The sequence below is a fragment of the Grus americana genome, chromosome 3 (assembly GCF_028858705.1).
Source record: "Grus americana isolate bGruAme1 chromosome 3, bGruAme1.mat, whole genome shotgun sequence".
Lineage (NCBI taxonomy): Eukaryota > Metazoa > Chordata > Aves > Gruiformes > Gruidae > Grus > Grus americana.
Window position 1 is genome coordinate 71,252,609 of NC_072854.1, and position 22,704 is coordinate 71,275,312.

General features: G+C 40.3%; 1 protein-coding gene across 2 annotated transcripts in view; it reads right to left on the minus strand.

Annotated features, from left to right (window-relative positions):
* The window catches only part of PLEKHG1 (pleckstrin homology and RhoGEF domain containing G1), a 135,822-nt gene that overhangs the window by 105,162 nt on the left and 7,956 nt on the right, over window positions 1-22,704 (minus strand). Inside the window, exon 2 of one of the 2 annotated variants that reach the window (XM_054821368.1) lies at window positions 17,773-17,857. The exons of the other annotated variant lie outside the window; for it this stretch is intronic. The gene's annotated coding sequence lies outside the window, so the exon portion shown is untranslated. The remainder of the gene's footprint in view (window positions 1-17,772; window positions 17,858-22,704) is intronic. 2 annotated transcript variants of the gene reach the window in all.

Sequence of the window (22,704 nt, forward strand, 5' to 3'; positions counted from 1 at the left end):
TCACTAACACCGTCACACTTACTTTATAGAGAAAGGGAAATAACCTTGCTGTCACTTAGCAAGGACATCAGATTGTCTATATTACACAGGGTAGCCTCTCCCAAAATCACAGCATTATGATAATAAAGGTTTTTCTGGCGTTTGTTTTGTTTTAAATGTTTTAGAGCCCTCTTACACAGAAACTCTTGATATTTTAAGGTCAGTAGAAAAGCTAATATCTATGGGACAAAGGAAATTTGTATGTATTTTAACTTCGTGTAGGGTCAGAGTCAAGACACTGAGATAAGGAATGACGTCTTCCTAAACCTCACGTAACCAGTATGCAATGCAAACCTTGAAACTACATTCATGGATAACTTGACAAAGAGATAAGGTACATCCAAAAGCAAATACTCAGACTACAGAACAGCCCAATGTTTTTTAAGAGTATAGACAAGTCCATTTCAGTCAGCTGTTTTAGGGGTATCTCTTCTCTCTACTTAAATACACGTTTCTGAAAGCCACCTAAAAAGAGAAGAAAAAAGAAAAAGAAAAACACAAAATGCTTCTCTGTGCCAAATCAAAATCACAAGTTTATTCTCTCATGCACATATTTCAAGGCACAGCTATTTTTCTTCCAATTTTGCTAACAACAGAGCAATCGGTGTGCATCAACTCCAATTAGGCTGTTCTACCTCTTCTATAGAATGCTTGTAATATGTTTGGCTTCACTGTATAATTTCAAAGAAATAACTTCAGACCTCATTATCGAAAAACCCCACAGAACTTCCAGAAGAAGATCATACTGAAGAAAGACAAAAAATGCCAGCGCTGTCCAGAAGGTCCATTTACTTTGTTAAAAATTTTCCTAAACAACATTAATTCCAAGTAAACAAAAGGGAAAGATATTTTTCCCCTCAATTGTAAACTCTTTTGGAGAGCTGGAAAGAAAAAAGAGATACAAAAGAATGTTTGGTTTGGCATTGCTGATGCTTGTTCACAAAAGGGAAGCCTACTTAAAACCAGGATAATGGATCATTATCGCTTTACACATGGATATTTCACTACTTTTCTCTCCATAACACAGTGACTCGATATGTTTTGCAAGGAAAGGAATGGGCAGAGATTCACCATCAGGAAACGGGCTCCTACGAAGCCCGTTTGTGTGTTTCCTGCAATTGCAATTGCCTGAGCACGGTATCACTGCTGAAATGAGAGGTTTAGACAGGGGCTTTATCATTATGAGACAAGTAATATTCAGTTGCCTTTTCCAGAAACTGTCATTTGAATGTCTAGCCAAAGTGCATAAAGTTACTTACACAGACCCTGTGAAACACATTTTTTTTTTTCTCTGCAGCCATCAGAAAAAGCCCATCTAACTTTTTGACTACAGTTAAGTGTGATTAATGTAAATTTCTGGGCTTTTGTTTTCATCACGGAGTACATAACATTAGGAAGCCAACACAGCAAATATTGTAAAAGCTTTCTGAGCCCTGAGATGTTCCAGTCGCCCAAACACTGAGCCTGGCTGCCCCCCTGGCCCGGCTCAGGCAGCTGGCTGAAGGACCACTTCACGCTCCTCCAGCTTTTCCTCCTCCCTGCTTTGAGGGTACATACATCTGTGTGTACAAATATATATTTATATACACACTGCACACACACGGACAAAAAAGAGGAAATTAATAACAGACAAACTAAGACTACTGGACACATTCACTTGTAATTTGTCCAAATGAATAGCCTCATAACTCAGATCGGGACATTTCCTGTAAAAACACTACATTATTTATCAAGCCACTCCAGAGTGCAACTGCTGAAGTGTAGCTTGCAAATAACATTTTCTAGAGCCAAAGTTTACAGTTATCTACAGAACAGTTTGACTAATGGTGACAGAGAATCCAGGGCCGTCTCACTGTATATCAGCTTTGAAAAACATGTTCCTACTGCAGCAGAGTTCTGTAATTGCAAGCTTGGTCCTATCCGCTTTTGTGGCATTGAAATGCACGTGCATACTGCAGAGCAGAGAGAAACTATATAGGCTAAAATTACATTCATGCTTAATCTCTGGCAAATCGTAATTTTTGTATATACATCCATAAATACATGCATCTATATACACACACTACATAGACTATGGAATATTAAATATGAATAGAAAGAGAAAGGAAACATGATTTCACACCCTCAACACAAGCAGAGGGCCTAGGAGGCTAGAATTGGTACAAGGGAAACCACACACAGTAACCACCTTTGACCTGCCACAATTTCCAAAGGAATCTGAATGACCATTTTTGACAAAGCAGCTGACAAACTGCTGAATAAACATTTCTTTTGGGTTAAAATGCAGTATTCTCCAGACAGGGTAACTCCCTCTGTAATGCCATAAATGTACAAAGCTTCTTATCTCCAACAGGCTTTCTCAGAAAAGCTGGATTTATTACTAAACATTGCATCGCCAAATACGGACCTTTACTGGCCCCACGTGAGAACACTAGTTCCATTCAGGAAAAAAAAAAGGGGGGGAAAAAATAACATCGCTTACAAATGTTATAGTTGGAAAGCTGATTTCCTTCAGCTGAATGTTTTTCTCCTTTCTACATCAGTAGAAGAGACATGGTTTTAAAAAAAATCAATTGCTTCTAAGTCATTCTCAACAACTGCATGGAGCCTGAGCCATTGTACATTTCGACAGGACTTCCATTCACCTTCTCAGAAAATAAAGCAGAGAAATAACTTAGACTTAGCTTTCAAACACAGAAACAAGGAAATTCCTATTTTGTACTAAAATAATAGTCATCTGCCATTACCTCATGGACAGCTTATAAAAGAGTATGCAATTGTTGAAAGTCCTTTAGAGATTTGTGAGATTCTTGAAACAGGTCTAATAATTCATAGCTTGTGCTAAGAGACACCTTTTTTTTTTTTTGTGAACCGCATGTTGTTTCATAACCTTCAGTAAGACAGGAGAAAGATCCCCAAACCCCTTGGTGCTGTCGCGGTTTAACCCAGCAGGCAGCCAAACATCGCACAGCCACTCGGCTCACTCTTCCCTACCCCCCATGCCACCAGTGAGACGGGGGAGAGAATCGGGGGGGGGACGGGGGAGAGAATCGGGGGGGGGGACGGGGGAGAGAATCGGGGGGGGTGGTGGTGGTAAAATTTGCAAGTTGAGATAAAAACAGTTTAATAGGACAGCAAAATAAGAGAAAACAATAACAATAATAATGACAAAACAACATACAAAACAAGTGATGCACAATGCAATTGCTCACCACCCACTTACCGATGCCCAGCCTGTTCCTGAGCAGCAATCTCCCCCACCTCCCCGGCTAATTCCCCCAGCTTTATGTGCTGAGCATGACACCATATGGTATGGAATATCCCTTTGGTCAGTTTGGGTCAGCTGTCCTGGCTGTGTCCCTCCCACTCCCAACTTCTTGTGCACTTCCTCACTGGCAGAGCACGGGAACCTGAAAAGTCTTATTATAAGCATTAATTAGTAACAGCTAAAATATTGGTGTGTTACCAGCATTATTCTCCTACTAAATCCAAAACACAGCACCATAGTAGCTACAAGGAAGGAAATTAACTCTGTCCCAGCCGAAACCAGGACCAGTGCTTTAGATTGTAAGTTATTTCAAGGATAGTGATCATTAGGAAACATCATGTTACCATGTTTGAATATAAGTTATTAAGGGGTAGTCAATAAACAGTTTCCATTAACTTTCCCTTACAGCATAGAAGATTAAGATTACAAAGCTTTTTTAATTTCTACACTTAACAGATACTTTTCACCTAGAAAAGGAGTCCAAATTCTCTTCACCTTCTCCACTCCAGAATGGTTTGCCCCAGTGATGAAGGTCACCTTTCTCACCTTTCCATTTTAACCTTTTTCTTCTTCTATATAGCTAGCAGAGAATCAGAAACAAATCATGCAGTCAGCAATCAGCTTTCCCTGCTCTAACTGGGATGCCAGAATTACTGATAAAGTGATGTCTGTCTCCCTATCTATTCATAGAATCATTTAGGTTGGAAAAGACCTTTAAGATCATGGAGTCCAACCATAAACCTCACACCGCTAAGTCCACCACTAAACCATGTCCCTGTTCTCACCAAGTAAAATTTTACTAGAGTGAAAGATGCATCACATGTGTACTTCAAGAACACTAGAAAGCATGAAGGGTAATAAAGTATTTCATTTTATCCTGAAAGAGAAGGTTATGAAAAAGAGCAAACAGCTTCATAAAGGAATTCAGTTCTCCTTAATTAAGTTAAAACCAATATAAATCCTCAAATTATGTCAAGAAGTTTCAAAGACGTGTAAATATTATGCACTCTATTAGAAGCGTGGAGGGATACAACTAAGTTAACTTCACAAATCACTGCATATGCAATACAGATGAGTATGTCTTTCCAGTTGCTGCAATTTAGGTAAACACAGGACATAAAATCAGGCCACAGGAATACGACTGACAACTCCTGAAGAACCTATTTTTAAGAGGCATAGCTTTGTATTTCATTGGTCATTTGATCTAGTACTGGGAATCAATGCGAATAAGGACAGAGTGGGAGGGGGATTTCTTAACAGGCTTGACTAAAGTAAATATTCAAGGGGATATTACTCAAGTCAGTACCAAGAGCTTCAGCCAGTTTCCAAAGCCTTTTGAATTCTCAGAGCTAAGCCCAGAGAATTCAGATGAAAGTTCCTTTTCTTCCACTTTTAAGGGAAGAAATAACTTAGGTGAACCTTCTGCAAAACAGCCTCCCGAGTTTAGTAATTGGGGAACAAACCTAAAGCACTGCCAAAACACGCAACTATGCGTTTATAAACCTTAATGGTTTATTCAAACATTAAGTACTGATGTACTGAACCAAAAAATACAAAGGCATTCCAATAATGCCGTTTCAAGTTATGTAATTCCATCTTTGGTACATAAAAATCCCAGTTCCTCCATTCCTGCTGCCTAGCCCGCATTCTGTACTCTGAGGAACACGGGCACGCGGGGCGCATACTAATGACACCAAGTTTCCGCTGAATCTGGCGAGAGGCACAGCGAGGCAAGGACACCACCTGGCCCTGCCTTGGCTCCGAGATGATGTCAGCCCATTCAGCAAGGCAAGAGGGGGGAAAAAAAAGACCAACCAACCAGTCCCTGCTGTATTTCAAATGCAAAGGGCCGTGTACGTTACCACGAAAAGCAGGAAACCACCCTATCTCTTCAGCAAACAAGATTCTGCAGCCCTCTGAGCCTTACTGCATTTAGGCAATAGGAACAGGTGGAGGAAGAAGCATTTGTTCCCTTTAGATCTGATGACAGTTATTCCGTCTCTCTCCACCCTTGTCACTGTCCCCACAGCCTGTGCAGTATTCCCGGGGTATCAGCAAGCCACTATCGCTTTTTGCACAACAGTCACCACTATGTGCTGACCCACCAGGTCACGTCAATTTAGGAAGTGCCAATCCAGTTTCAAATTATTCTTCTTCTTTATAAAATTCTTCATCATCTTCAGTCCCTAGCTCCCCCATTTTTCCCTACAAAATAATCCAGAAATTAATTTTTTAAATAAACGACAACACTGCAGAGTGAACTTATGCCACGTGAGGGACTAAAAGGTCTGCACGGCAGAGAAATGCTGACCGAGGAGCAGATGTGCTCACATCAAATAAAAAGTGAACCTTGATTTTCCCTACAGTGAAGATATTCACAAGATTGTTGGACCAACCTACAGATTCTCTGATGCTGAATAAAGGCTGAGCTCACGTTGCAGAGTTTCATGATTGGAAGCGTGAAGACTACACTTAAATTAATGCACCAGATGCACCCAAAAAGCATTCCTGGGTGCAAAGGCAAGCTGGGACAGAAAAGCCCGCACCGATCTTAGACTCCAAAACAGGGGGCATAAAAACCATCTCTTGGGAGTGATGGCTGAACTGGACGAGGGACTGAGCCATGTCTGGAAACTGCCAGGGGAGAGCTCCCCAAAATGATACCAGTGAGCATGACCATCGTAGACCATCATCTTCCAGGCTTGGCAACATTCCTAGGCCCATTTGAATTTAATACAGATAAAACATACAGGCCTCCCCTCTCACCTATGCTCACAAACTTCGCTGAAATGTAGTTTTAAGCACATTTTTCTCTTAATTGAATTTCATTACAAACTCCAAAGATTTAAAGAACTCTGAATGGAGAACCCGAGACAGACACACAGACACTGGCAAAAAAGCAGAACAGGGCGGGCGGGGGGGAGAAAAGAAACAAAACAAAAAACAACACAACGAAAACCACAAACCCAACCATATTCTCTGAAGAACAGAAAGTATAATTACATTCAACTGAACAACTAAACTTCAAAATTATCTGTTATTTTTGACATTTTTGAGAGTCTTACACCTAAACATAAGTAAAGTTTCATCTATTTTAAAACATGTATCTATGTTGTGCTTCTGCCAAATCATTCTTATTATTTGGCTTTATTTGCAAAATAGATGGAGGGAAAGAACAAACAAAAACCAGGAATGAGGTTTGGATCGCATAAGCCCCCGAGGGTTGAATTAACATAACTTTTATACTGTGTCTAGAATTATTTTGTCCTTTTCCAATGTTTGCTGTCAGTAACATTTACACACAAACTCAACTATTTGATTAATTCATTTGTTATAAAAATTACTAGTTAAACAGATTACCTGTAACTACCAGTTTCAAACCTCTGAAGCTGAAGATTCAGCATATTTCTCTAAGGAAGTGAACTGCACTCCTTTTCAGAGAAGTAATTACAAAAACATGATTTTCCTTTTCCAATTTAAGCATGTATTAAAACTGAAATAGATAAGATCCATTTCAACCACATACGTGTTTTGTGGGCTTTTATTGCAGTTTTGTTCTTTTTTCTGCCCTGCAAGGACTCTATCCAAGATCTACTTTAACTGATACAGCAGAGCACTTATTTGGCCAGATTATAAGAAGATAGCAGGTGAAATAAAAGTTTTCAACCTTTCAATTGAAATAAATGGGGAAAAAATTTATGTAATGGGAAGGACACTAAAACACCCTATCGGTCTCCTTGTTCCTAAGTGTGAGCCTGTTATTGTAGACTGCAGTGAAAACCCTGTTTCCAAACAGCATGAGTTAAGCACTAACACTTTATATAGAATACGAAAGACACTTTGGAAATCTTCCACCCTTTAATTCATTCTATCATATCAAAACACCAGGGACACTGGCATCTTCAAGACATCTACCACGAACAGCACCTTTGGAAGTACAGGTTTGCAATCCTAGATTAACATGTAAGAATCATCAAGGTAAAATGACTGGTTTACTCTTAGTGATAAAGATCAACAGCTGGAAGTACAACACTATAGAGATATTAAAATATTTGTGTTATGCCTATTTATAAATAAATGTATGTTTGCATCATGCTTTCTATGTACACAGAATGAAGCGTGCATTTTTCTATCAGTACTGCCAATTGATGTTAAGGAAAACCCCCACCTACTAATCTCATTTCCAGCAAGCACGCGGCAGCCTTATGTCACTCACCTTGAAGACCAATATCCAAGCAAGCAGGGAAGGAAATTGCTCATGCAGGGGAATTTCACGCCACCGTCATTTATACAGTTATTTACACTGCAGGATTTACTCAAGTATCTATATCTTTACATCTAATAAGGGTACAGAGAAGACAAAACACAATCTGACTGCAAAACAGCTTTATGAGAATTATTGTTTCAGGCATTTAAACTACATCTTGGGTTGCAACCTAGGTATGTGGAATGAGTAGCAGCAAGGATGAAGAGCTGGGGACTCATCTGATGACCATACATGCCCTGTTGCACCACAACAGCACTTGTGTGGGGCTCCTCCAGTCCCCAGAATGAGAAGCATTTGGGTTTTTTGCCTTCCATCTCTCATGTGGGGCAGGGAATCAAATCAAGCTGTTCTCAGGAATGGAAAATAACTGGAAAACAGAAGATAACACTGAATGGTAAATTGGTTGGTAGGGAATTTTTTTTTTTTTTTGTGTGTGTGTGTGCTGAGCACTCTCGCTCCACTTGCTGAGCAGTAAGCTTCCAGCCCTGGATGACAATCCTCTCACATGCACACAAAAAATAATAAAGTTACTTGAATTTTATGGTTTCATCCAGCTTTTATTTCCTTGTTCTATGCATAGTAACAATACAGATATTAAGGTCAGTGCCAAGCATGTTACCACAGGCGTCACTTCGTCTCTTGAAGTCTGCTGGACATTAACAACCCAGCAGATGGTTGTTACTCCAAACTCCCCACCCTCCATCATCATTAATTCAGGAGCAAACTCATTTCAATGGGCTAGCCCCAATTCATAAAGAACTCATTGTCCTGGCCAAATTAATAGCTTTAGATCTTACATTGCCAGATGTGCTTCAGAGAGACAATAACATTTTAAATTATAAATGTATCGTTTAAAGTCCACTTCAATGTCATTTCTCGTAAATATTGGTGTGAGGCAAACTTTAAAACTATGAACCTATTCCCAAAATAAACCACAGAAAACTCTGCAGTTTTGGTTTAGATTCTAGACAGATTTGACACAAGCGTTCTCAATTATACTGCAACCCACTTGATCAAAAGCTCTCTGCTCTGAGACTAAAAGTGGCACATAGTCTTTTGAAAAAGCTTCACTTCACCCCCAAAATTAATAAACCCTCAACATTGGTCCATCCAATAAAGAGACGGGCAGTGCTGGTGCCTATCACATTAGCAACACAATTTAGACTAATAATAACAAAAGGTAAGATTTGTAAGAATTTGGAGTAAGGTCAACTTCATTGACAACAAAAAGGAATAGAGGGAATCATTTGTCATGACTTGAGTCATATCGTGTCTGACATTTGTCAGACTGTTCACATTAAAACAACCGAAGAAACTTTTCCGTAGGAACAATTTGCAAAAATGAACATCAGTACAGTAGAAGCAATTAGCAAGCTATCTTTTCAACTTATGGCAAAATAAAAAGTAGGATTTTTAAAGTATCCATGTTCTTTTTGAGGAAGAGGTAGAGACCGTTGAAGGATTGCAATCCATATAAAAATAATAATAATAAAAAAATGCAGACAGAAATTTCCAGAAAGGCAGCATTCACTTCAGTTTTAAATTATATTGTTATTTTTCCATGGAACTGAACCACATTTTCTTACAATCTTGTATCTCAAAACCTTCTCTTGCTGATAGTTTCGTTGAAAACTATTTGTGTGAAATGTTCTGTTTTCAATAAATTGTTATTTTCTAACAAAATATTTTTGGCTGAAAAATTTCTAACTGGCTTCACTTTTAAAATAATTTCTCAAGTGTAACATTTCATAAAGTCCAATGCCTTTCCTTGCTTAAAAGGCTACATTATGTATTTTAAAAGATATCCACTCACTCTCATACTGGCACAAAATAAGCAACATTAGTGTTTCAACCTCTAAGTAAGGAGGGTATTTTTCCTAAGTAATCTATTTCCACATGAAAGAAACAAATATAACAATCATGATTTTAAGGTCTTTTCTATTCTACCTTGAACACAGGATTAGAAACTACATCTCCAATAATCTTTAATCTCCATTTAATCACAGAAGACTGTGATACCCAAATAGCAAATATACAACTATCTTTACTAAGTAACCTCAATGCATCTAAATTATGCAGTACACAAATAGAATCCAGGCTGGATTCACCCCTGAAGTACAGTTTACAGCCATAGCTGAAGGAAAGAAGTTGGGGCTGAAATGTCTGTGGGGGTGACAAATACACTCGGGAGGTGACAAGGGAGCAAGGGAAAGAGGGGAATAGTTTCTTTTAAAAAGGAAAACAAATCAAAAAAAGGAAAATCATAGTTATGTCTCCTATCAAATTCCATACTGGCATAATTTTTAATTACAAAAGAAACTCATGAATCAAGAACAAAACAGCATTTGATGTATTGTATTTTTGCAACTGAAACTAAGTATGCAAAGTGGGTTTCTTCCATGTATTAAATATTTTTTTCAAATTCCTACATAACGTAACTAATAAAAATATTTACTTTTACAAAGGGTCAAGTGGACAGAACATAATTCTCCCAGAAGGAAACCAGATGTTTAGTATCTTCAAAGCGATGTCCGTGCTGATAAAAGCAGTAGCTACTCTTTCTTTTAGAAGTTCTTGCTGAAGTTTCTTTTACTGAACAGCTATGTATCATGCTGCAATGAATATCTGCCTCAACAGAACAAGTATTTTTACATTATTAATAGGATTTTGGTTTGTGTTTAGTCATCAATGCATCAATACTCAAAAAGCTGTCTTTGAAAATTTTATAAAACTATCTATAGTCCTGCTTTAAGTCATGTATTGCATCTTTAGCTCAGGATGAAAGAAGCCACATCTGTTCCCAAAGTCAGAATTCCATAATAAAAACATTTTAGCAAACTTCTACATAGCAATTTGAATACATTAAGTCATGCAAATATTCAAGTGTGTCTCATGAATCATGCAAGAGGTGCAGAATAATATACCAATGTAGTGCTTAGAATTGCAAAACTCTCAAATTAACAGTTTACTATCTTTCTTAAAAGTTACCATAATGCATTAAGAGATCCATAAAATGGAATTTACAAAGACTTGAGCAGACAGATTTCAACTGATTCTATGGATTTTTCCTATATTACTTGGCTGGTGACCAAAGAAGCATGACCAGCAGGTCGAGAGAGGTGATTCTGCCCCTCAACTCTGCTCTTGGACACCCCACCTGGAGTACTGCATCCAGCTCTGGGGGCCCCAGTACAAGACAGACATGGAGCTGTTGGAGCGAGTCCAGAGGAGGGCCACGAAGCTGATCAGAGGGCTGGAGCACCTCTCCTATGAAGACAGGCTGAGAGAGTTGGGATTGTTCAGCCTGGAGAAGAGAAGGCTCCAGGGAGACTTTATTGTGGTCTTCCAGTACCTGAAGGGGCCTACAGGAAAGCTGGTGAGGGACTGTTTATGAGGGAGTGTAGTGACAGGACAATGGCCTTAAGCTGTGGGAGTGTCGATTTAGATTACATATCAGGAAGAAATTCTTCACTGTGAGGGTGGCGAGGCACTGGAACAGGTTGCCCAGAGAAGCTGTGGATGCCCCATCCCTGGAAGTGTTCAAGGCCAGGTTGGATGGGGCTTTGGGCAACCTGGTCTGGTGGAGGGTGTCCCTGCCCATGGCAGGGGGGGTTGGAACTAGATGGTCTTTGAGGTCCCTTCCAACCCAAACCATTCCATCGGTCTATGAAATGTTTGAAAGGCTTTGGAGGCACGAACAGGGTCTCTGCGTATCTCACATAGAAAGCAAAAGGATTATTTAGTTGCTTAAGTTACCCTTAAACACGCCGATGGAAAAAAAACCACACCAAAACACATGCACAAAACAAAAAAAAAAAAAACAAACAACAAAACAAACAAAAAAACCCGCTACACCAGCTTTACCACTAGAAAGAAGGGAAAAAACCCCACCAAAACCCACCAATTTAAAATTGTTTTTACAGCACCTGTTTTTCCATTTTCTGAAGTTTGATCTGATCAGGGAAAAGCAGCAATGACAGAACTTTAACTCTATATATGCTGGATAATTATGCAGTTGATTACTCCACATTGCCTGCAAATTCAGAGTGCAGGTAGAAATCAGATCAAAGGAAGGGTCACACTTTTGACACCAATTTTGCCAACACCATAAGGGCATATGTATCACTGGAGCATTAACTGTAACATGATGCATTGATGATATCATGAATTTTGTATTTAGCTATGTTGATGTTCACCTTCAGCACGGTATATATCCTTGCTCATTTTCCCATCTCTAGTAGCCATGTGCATCTGTTATTTGAAAAACCTGTTTAGCTTACAGAAGGCTGTAAGCTTCCAGTTAAACAGCATCTTATGGATACGAAGTTGTACATCTCAACACCACCTTTATTAAATAATGGGGATCCTCTCTTAAGAGGGCAGGGACAGAGCAGCTCTTGGGATAGCAAGTGACAAGAAAGGGCTAAAAAACCACCAACCCAATTCTATCTGGTTTCATCAGAAACCCCCAAGAAAGAACAGCACTACCCAGTGCACTAACTTTAGTTAACCAGCTTCATGCATGGCAAACGTAAATACTATCAGTTTAAGTACCAAAATATTTAGTCTGTGCAAAGAAATGCTGCAATTAAACAGGTAAAAGCAAAAGGAAGGAACAAAAGACAAAGTAAGTGGTAAGGATTCAGATTTACAGATCCCTTTCAATTAACGTTTTTCAAGTACCTTGTGTGGCAAGAGAGAACAAAAAGGTTCCCTGTAGGCACACTCAGGGTATGCACAGAGCACATGCCACTTTCACTCACTTCTTTGTAATACAGGAGTCAGAAAGAAAAAAAAAAAATTGTGGAAAGATTGTGGCTGGTGTGATGCAAAGGACAAGCTGCGATGCACTCCACTGCCATCCCGTACCAACTTCACCCAGCTGTTTACGGGCTGCCTCAAACACTTCCCCAGACATCCATCTTCCCCACCTTCAAGTCCTCTTCTCCTCTCAGGCCAGACCCTTTCCTATACTTCATCATTCATCTGTCCCCAAAACGTGCCTCTCTGCAGCCTGTAAAGCCAGGTAAGGAGCTTCTCCTGCCTCCGTCCCCAGCCCCTCTCCCAGAGGGCAGGAGCACACCACAGAGCTCCCCAGCACTTCTGAGAGTTGCTTGATGTGTCGCAGCATAAAAGATGTTCAAGCAGGAAATGGACAACAATATCACAGACTTAGAAACTGCATCCTAGAAATTGTAGTAAAAGCTGTGTGAATGCTTCCACTTTTGGGTCCTTGGTATGAGTGCAAAATACTTTGTTTCCCTGCTTCGCCAGCAGAAGCCATTTTCGGTGCAGTCTTGGAGTGTTCCACTGTGGTGGGTTGACCCTGGCTGGAGGCCAGGTGCCCACCAGAGCCGCTCTCTCACTCCCCTCATTCACTAAACAGGGGAGAAAAGGCATAACGAAATGCTTGCAGGTCGAGATAAGGACAGGGAGAGATCACTCACTAATTATCGTCACAAGCAAAACAGAACAAACTTAGAGAGGGAATTCATCTAATTTATTACTAGGCAAAACAGAGTAGAGGAATGAGAAAATAAAATCAACTCTTAAAACACTTCCCCCCACCCCCTCCCATCTTCCCGGGCTCAACTTCACTCCCGGCTTCAACCTTCCCCCCCTCAGCGGCACAGGGGGACGGGGAGTGGGGGTTACGGTCAGTTCATCTCACGGTGTTTCTGCTGCTTCTTCATCCTCAGGGGGAGGACTCCTCTCATCGTTCCCCTGCTCCAGCATGGAGTCCCTCTCACGGGGTGCAGACCTTCAGGAGCAAACTGCTCCAGCGTGGGGTCCCCCACGGGGTCACAAGTCCTGCCAGCAAACCTGCCCTGGCGTGGGCTCCCCTCTTCACGGGTCCACCGGTCCGGCCTGGAACTTGCTCCAGCGTGGGCTTCCCACGGGCCGCAGCCTCCTTCAGGTGCCTCCACCTGCTCCGGCGTGGGGTCCTCCACGGGCTGCAGGTGGAATCTCTACACCCCCTCATCCTTCCTCCATGGGCTGCAGGGGGACAGCCTGCTTCACCATGGCCTTCACCACGGGCTGCAGGGGGATCTCTGCTCCGGCGCCTGGAGCTCCTCCTCCCCCTCCATCTGCACTGACCTTGGTGTCTGCAGAGTTTCTTACACCTTCTCACTCCTCTCTCCGGCTGCAAAAGCTCTCTCTCCAAGTGTTTTTCTACTTCTTAAATATGTTATCACAGAGGCACTGATTGGCTTGGCCTTGGCCAGCGGCGGGCCTGTCTTAGAGCCGGCTGGCATTGGCTCTATCAGACACAGGGGGAGCTTCTAGCAGCTTCTCACAGAAGCCACCCCTGTAGCCCCCCCGCTACCAAAACCTTGCCACGCAAACCCAACACATCCACCTACGGTACAGTGACTATAGTAGGAAGACAGGACTCATTACCTACGTCATGCAATGAAATCACAGTACATCCCTGAAGTCTTTTTTTTTTTTTTGTAAAACACACTTAATTTGGAAAATACAAACAAGTCATTGTGTTCCAACGTGCAATTTGTTTTTCTGCTCTGGCTACACCTGTGAGAAAGAAACAATACTGTCACATGTCACCCATACCCCCTCTACTAACTAGTCCTGAACAGGGGGCGGAGGGGGAGAAAAAAGTAGTCTTCAAGACAGTTTCACTGCTGTACAGGATGCTCACCAGAAAACAACAGATGTGCTATAATCACTACTGCCCATTCATTTCCTTTCTGTCAGAAAGAAAGCAGGAGTCATCAATTAAGAACCTCTATCTACTGGACACAAAAGGAAGTGTACACTTTTCCTTGGTCATTTGACCGTAACAATAGGAGATGGCAGCGGGAAAGGACTGACCACTCTGAGCAAGCATGGGGGGGAAGATAGGGGTGAGTGAACTTGTCTTTTTGGATGTTTTTAAAATAAAAATAAGATTTTTTTTTTTTTATTCAACACCTTAATATACAAATGTTTAAGAAATAAATCACTCTGTCTATAGATTATACAAAATGCTAATTATATTATTCCTGAATTTGTCCAGACAATTCATTTAATCTTTTTCACAGCAGAAAATCCCAAACATATGAACTGACAAGAGAATTAAGCAGCATCTGAAAACACTGTTTTGTGAATTAAAAGAGCCTTTTTTTAAACAGCGATCACAATTTTTACAAAACCGTTAGTCTAAATGTACTAAGTAGTAATAACTTTCAGTACGTCACTGGTGTAAGTTATTTGGATCAATTTAAGAAGTCTAGGCAGATTTGTGGATCCTTCTGATTACATTCATGGGTCAGCTTCATCACTCTGAAGTAGAACAACAGCTTTCATAAAACTGGCAACAGCAGAAAACCCTAGAGATGCACTTTATATTATGTCTGTTTCAGTCTGACTACAATTAGCCACAAAGGGCTTGGGGCAAACATATTAAAAATTGCTAGCCTTAATTAAGGCATGAGGCCCTAATCTAGCATGCTAAATTAAACCCCGAATATTCCCATGGATATGGGACTGCTCTAAGAGCCTGGCAGGCGCTTCCTGCAATAGGAAAGCTTTTACAGGTCTTCACATCGCAACTGAACCCCTATTTTTGCCCTGTACCTCTGCTCCATCGCATACCAAAAATAAAACCGACTTACAGAAAAGCTCACACGTGGGCATGCATCATTCCTCTCCACCCCCACACAGATTTGCAAGCCCTCATACCATTAAAGACATGGCCTAAACAAAGCAGTCAGTGATGCACAGATGCTCGAGGAATTTTTTTGTGTAGTGACTTTTAGTATAAACACACTGCGTATCAGAACTCATCCTGAATTGTTAGGACAAAGGGTATTGATCTGATGTTTCCTTCTCTGCTACAACAGATGTCATGATTTTAAGAGCTGCTGAAGCCCATTTTCATTCTTTCCAAAGATTAGCATATTCTAAACACCAACTTATTGACACAATTAAAAACAGACAATATTGTTATATAAGTCAGATGGATAACAGCAAAACATCAACACATTTCATAAAATGTCTCCCCCAGCACCCCCAAAAGTTTTTCAGAATGAAAATATTCTTAAAACCTCCAGATTTAAGTTTGGCACATGAAGCAAATTTGGCAAAATTACGGGTGGTACAGATTTAACATCTGTCCCTCAAAGCTGTATCTACCCAAACCATTAAGCTATTCTTTTTACAGAACATCACTCCTCATATTTTAGGTTTCTTCCTTTTCTCCCCCCATGAAATTAATTCCTTTCTAAATGCACTTCATCCAGTCCTTGAATGCCTTATCCCGTTAGTTGATACATTCCCACACACCCCAGTTTTGTTGATCCAACAATTTTCTGAAGCACTTCACAGTGAACGCTTTCTGCCATGGATCCCAGAGAATCTTAGGAAATCCTCTGCCTCTTAGGACACATGCAGAAGACATGTTATCTCAGCTTTCAGAAAAGAGGTTATTCGAGTCTGACGGTCTGGTTTAGCTTTTCTGTTCATCATAAAAAACACATTAAAATCACTCCAACTCAAAACCAAGGCCAAGCAGCATATTTGAAATGAAATGAAAATCGGGGAGAGGAGGACGAATTTGCGCAAGCGATTGAGTTTCTAAGGTCAGTAGGTAAATACGTCGTATGCACTTGGATATGCACAAATTTCAAGCTAAATAAAAATAAAATTATTTATTTGCTGCGTGGAACCTGGGAATGTACAGCCTGTCCACATTCGTGGATGAAAAAATACACTAGTAATTAACTATCAGCAAATAATGCAGACAACTAGCATATTGAATTTAGGTCACGCCAATTGTTTTTCTGTAATGTATCTTAAAACACGCAACCTTATTCAAATCTTGCTATTTTTAGAAAATATTGAAGAGGAATGTCTGGTCTTTCCCCTCTCAGCCTCTGCAAAACGTTTTCCAACTTGCAGAAACTGTTCTCCCTTGGATCCAAAGGAAAGTAAGATCTCGCTAATGTTTGTCAGATGTAAGCTTCAGCTGAACGCTATGCAATCCTGCTAATGTCTATCTATTGAAGCTATGCAATCTCAAAGCATTGGATCCAACACAAAGTTGCCATTTTCCTAAAATTTTATAAACATTTGAACACAATTGGATCATTGATATATACTGCAAAATTATATTACAAGCCCCACTATCAGTAGGGTAAAGTAATAAATATTATTAATTACTGGTCTAATACAGCATATTAGAATTCCCTCTGCAGGTCACAGAAGCCAGTGGCAATTAACATAATGTACTTTTTTAATTATTATTTTAAATTAATCCATGCTACATTGGTTTCAGCATTAGCACTGGAAGGAGTGAAGTAGGTTATTTTTAAGTCACTGAGTTTTTTCCAAATAGCAGTGTCCGTGCTGTTACCCACAAAGCCCATCACTGAATGCCTGCTTTCTGTGGAGAGAAGAAAGGACTCCTTCGGGTTGGCACCAGGACTGAGGAGGAGAGGAGGGAGAAAGGGACCTTGCCTAAAGCCCTCTTCTTATTTAATATTTTCTGTGGAGTCTCCTGCCAGCCCTATCGTGAAGACTTCTGGAATGTCAATTTGTTTCAGATAATCAAATGACTGAAATCAGTTATTACAATCAAGTCACATTTTCATTGCATCTAAATCTGGTTTTCCTATGCTCTCAAGTTCCCCAGGTCCCCCAAGACTTTCAGGTAGTGAGAGTATGTAAACAAAATTAAACCCCTAAAAAAATAAACTATGAAAGATCAATTTCTTCTCAAAATGACATACAGCAAGGTAGGAAATCTAAGGAGAACACAGAAGTCCCAGATCTCCCCAACCCCACAGAGAGACCATTGCTGCTCCATGAAAGTTGCACTTCTACCTCCAACAGGACGGAATCAAGCAGCCAAACAAAACTTCAGCTACAGATCTTTAGCAAAACTTCAGTTACAGAAACAGGTGCTAAAACTGAAGACTTAGCCTCCCTTAACTGCTTAGGTGCCCCAAAATTTTAATTTTATTAGCATAAAACCCCACTAGCATGCACATCAAGAAAACCCACCGTCTTGGCTAACCAACATTTCAGGTCTGTACAGTGCAGTGACCTATTGTGGATTTGCATACTAAGCAGTCTCATGGTTACTTGACGTACGTTCACTGAACACCAACAGTAATCACCTCAGACAGAGGCACAGCAAACATCATCTCTTATTGAAAAAAGCCCAAAAGTTAAAATAATAATTAAAAAAATTTACCTGGTAGAGTACTCGCCAAATAAATCCCTGTTAGATTAGGCAAAGCAGAGTTACTTTTCCTCTCCTCTGTTGAATCTCTGGCATTCTGCAGAAAGGAGGGTAGAAATTATGGAATCAGAGAAAGGATGAAAGACAGCACAACGGCTGCGCTCACCCCGGTCTATGCCCTCCAAGCCACACTCGCCGTACTGCTGCCCATTCTGCCTTAAAGAGTAGCCGAATAAAACGAAGCATGGGCTGAACCCGGTTCTGACAGGCTAAAGGGTCAGATTTTTAATAGGAATTAGACACTAATGTGATTCCGAAAATCCCATTAAGAGTCTTACCACCTCTGCGAGTGCCTACCTACATATCTTTAAAAACGTAGAACAGACACTTTGTCTATGGTTGCGTTGTAAGTCTGTGGCAGAGCAGGGAAGTTCCTGTTAGGTTCCCAAGCTCTAAACCCCAAAAGCTTCAGGCCATGCTCCTTCTGGAAATTGTTAGCGCTGATTTTAAACTTAATTATCTTTAATGCCTGGAAGTCTCTATCCCAAATGAACCCTTGCTTTCCTGGTGAGCAACAGAAGGACACATCTCTAGCTGTTAAAGCAAATCAGAGCCACGGGTCACTTTCTGAGATCTGTCTGGTACCTGCATCTGATCTAGATATTTTCACAAGGTCAAAGAATGATAAATACCCAAATGAAAATATTGTTTCTTCTACCACTTCACAAAAAGCAGCTATTTTGATACAACTGTGGTGCAGCTTTTTCTAGCAAAATTTATTGACCTACCCTTGAAGCCTAAAAAATGCAGGATTCTTGATTTAACAAGGGAAAGAAGTAATATCCTTTGCTAAATTTGTAACCATTCCCAGCTTCAGAACATCAACTAGGAACTGAACAAGGATACGTTTTTTATGATTTTCATTTCTCTAAGCCATCGTTTTACGTTTGCCTGTTCGAGAGGACCCCAAGATTAATTTACCTCTCCTTCTTGGCTCTTTCTGTGCTATGGACTCAGCCGAAGGGGACAGTGAAGAATCCACAGAAACCAAAATCAAATGTTCTTGCTCTGAACTTTCAAGAAGCTATTGAATGCAAGACAGGATTTTTTTTTCTTCTTTTTTTATATCACCATAAGGCATGTTTATATACTTGGAGTAGAAACAGTGCACATTCAGCTGCAATTGATTTCCTGTATGGCAAAATACCTCAGGCATTCAGCTGGCTGGGAACACTGCAGAGGTCTCTTACCATCACCAGTTTTTTGAGACCAGGAAGCTCTGCCCCACGCTTGTTCTTACGCCAGAATAAACAGAGTCCCTGCTAAGCGTCCAAGTTAATTTGGTCTAGGGGAACCAAACCATAAACAGGCAAGATTTGATATTTCAAAAATCCATTTTAAAAAAATATTGGTCTACTTTCAACTTCAACAGTAATACAATCAATTCAATCTTGCTAATGTGGCATAATGTTCATCTACAGATGTTTTTTTAAGTACAAGAACTACTCCACTTGAGAGTTGGGGTTTTTTTTAAATGAAAAAAATCCAGTTGTATTTACAGCAACTAATCAATGCTACAAGGCAATTTCACAGATTAAGAGAGTGTATTTTTTCCCTTTTGGTATCACTGAGTGACAATTATAACAACAGTTTCATTTACTGCTTTTTTTTTTTTCTGTTCATAACTGAATTCATAGAATAGCCTCCACTAACATTTCTATGAATCTGAAGAAGGAAATCCGTGAGTAATCTTACCAGGTTCCTGTGATTAGACTGTAACAGTTGTAACATTCAAATGCCCAACCACCTGACTGTACCTCAGATTGTAAATTAAGCGAAACAAAAATACAAAGTAAGCTGTAATTGCCATCCGACTTTCCATTTAGTTCATGCATGTTTCCTTAGTCTCAAATCCTCCACAGGCAGAGGACTCCATTTCAACTGCTAGAGAAAGTCGTTTCTAAGAACCCTAGAAAGAGACAGACTGGCAACACAACCACAACCATTTAGATATACACACATACACGTGTGTGTGTGTATGTATACGTATGTGTGTATATATATAAATAATATATATGTGTACAAATAAATGAAAATCAGGAAGCCAGACAAACTTGAAGAAGCTTAAACTTTTTATAGGGGCACTCTTGTTTGAGAGAAGTTTCATCAATAACAGCTTCTTAGTTCCAGAGTAAAATTATTGCCCTAATGCCAAGAGATACTCTCTAACTCCCAGAGCACCCAATGGCCTTTCAAAGCTTTTGGATTGATGACTTCAGGCAGGGTCCTACAGACACATCCAAATCAACCAAAGCACAAGCTGTTGGACACTACAGAGTCGTCTTCTATCAATCACCTTCAACTTTTTCAAGAAAGTTTTCTACAAATCTTACTATTATCATACTATATAGCAGAACAATCCGTAAGGAAAATTAATTTTTTCATCCTGTGAATTTTTTGACCAATTTGGCTGAAGATGGTTTATTTCTCAAACATCAATGTAATAATATTACACGCTTTTGGGCTAGAAACACTATCAAAGAAATCACACGCATCCCTGCTTACAGAAATTGATTAACCAATATACTGTCATTGGTCCTACAATTTCATCTTTAAAAAATCTGCATGTTTTAAAATAGCCTTAGTTATTCTAGAAATATATCACAATTATTAATAAAAAAGCTTTGCATTCTTAATCACTTTTAGAAAATACACAGGATTAAAGCATCAAGCAAGTAGCAGTTTAAGCAGCAAAAATCCCAAAGAAACCTACATTCCAATATTTAAGTTGACTTGAACCATAATGACTGGCTGTCCTATGAAAAACATTCTAGCACCTGGAGATTTCACTGTAATGTTGAATGAAAAGCCCAGAAACTTGAAAACTATCTTTCAAAACTCAGTAAAATCAAGGTTCTCTTTCTGGACATACTGTACATGGGAGGCAACCAAAACCATTTTCAGTAACAGGAAGGGTGGATTACATTATTCTCTAAAGAGTCTTTCAGATCATCTTCACCTCAGTTTTCCTAAGAAGTGACACACAACCCCTCCATGCTACACACTAACAGTCCTGGACTAAGATGCTTGGTGAAAGTCTAACATTATCACTTCATTCCAATAAACTGGTTCCTTCAAATCATGGGTTTGAGTTTTGAAATCTCTGCTTTTTAAGCATTTCGCTACTCTGTTTCTGCTAGAGGAAAAGACTAAAATAAGCCAAAGCCACCCGGCTCTATACAATTGTGTTCCACAAATTTACATGTGGGAATCTGCTTAAATTACAAGTAGGGTATCAAGACATTTGTTCCATTCATTGTCATCCCTGCTCTTGTTATGGTCCCCAACCATACTAAATCACATCCAGACACTCCATCCTTACAACTTGGATCATATTGTGTATTTGAAATAATAAAATGGTGTCAACATATACCGTAGTATTTTAAAACAAATACCCTTGCCAAACAATTCCACATACTGATCCACTAAGAAAAGCTGAGAATAAAATTCTTAGCAGAAGTTCACGTGTTAGACAGCAAACCACTGTGCAGCTTTAATCACCAGTGACAAGGACTAAAGTAAGAATTTATTTGACATGATTTTTACTGAATTACGTGCAAGTACTTAAAGCTCAACTTTTCTGGCCAAGGGAAGCGGCTTGTCTATTACAGCATCAAGGGAAGGCCACATACCGTAGCACCTTCTCATTGCATGATGTAACTGTGATGAACAGACAGAAGATGTGCTGCGTCCCAAGGAAATGGATTTATTCCACATGGCAATCAGCTAAGCGCTTTCCCAGATGCACTGAGCTAACTTCACGGGTTAAGTACATGCAGCGCTCCTACAGTTTCCTTCACTACCCATTCACAACAGTGAACGCCACAAAAGCTGAGTTGCATGAGAAGGTCCAACAGCTAAGAGTGAATCTTTGCTAGAACTCCTCCAGACCATCCCTGGTATGACCTCAAACTGTCCCCAGGAAAGAAGGCAGTGTTGGGCAAGTATGGGCATAGACAAATAACTTTAACCCAGGTACCAGAACTAATCACCTGATGATATGACTCAATGCTTATAATTAACAAATAAGAGAAACCAACCCAGTGCATTTTTCTGAAATTGTCAGAAGACAGGCATCACCAGACCTTCATTAAAATGAAAAAGAATTCTTCATGCAGCACAGGCATTGATTTAAAGAAGAGCAAAAGGAAAAAAAAGAACCATACAGTGGGCAGACTTCTCATCACTACAACACAGTGGCAACGAAGAGGCATTCCGATGGCCCTGGCACCCATACCGCTCCGGAAGCTCAGATAGCTGCATGATGCACACAGCCAGGGCGGACAGATGAATCTGTCGGGTATGTCTGGAAGCACTGTCTCCTAAAGATGAAAGAGATTAGAAAGCAACAGATCTTCAGTGACAAAGGCTGATGACCTGCTTTTCTTCTGAAGACAGCAAACCAAATAGCTGTAGTTTTGTTTTTCCAGAATTCTTCCTTGAAAAGCAGACATAGCTCCTATCCTATCCAAACAGCATGCAGTGGTATGCGGAAGAAATCCTTTCTCCTCCACACCCCACCTGTGCATATCATAGGTCCCATCACATCAAAGCTTCACCAACAAAGGGCAGAAGATAAACGCCTATTCTTCTTTGACCTTGTGGGAATCTGAGTCCAGTGCCTATGCTGTGCTTTGGAGGGACCCGAGGGGTGCAAGAGCCAAATCTGTTGGGTGTTTGACACCAGGGGTGCTTTATTGACAGGACCCTCTGCTGCAGAGTTGCAGGAAGAACCTCTTCAATGCAGTTTCTTTTGGATCTGCATCGTGTATGGGAGCAGCAGGATAGCTTGGCTGTGAGACTGAAGAACTCGGGGGACATTGTTGGCATGTACAGCCATGACCAAAGAAGCAAGCACGCCTGTGTTGGTAACAGGCCACGGCT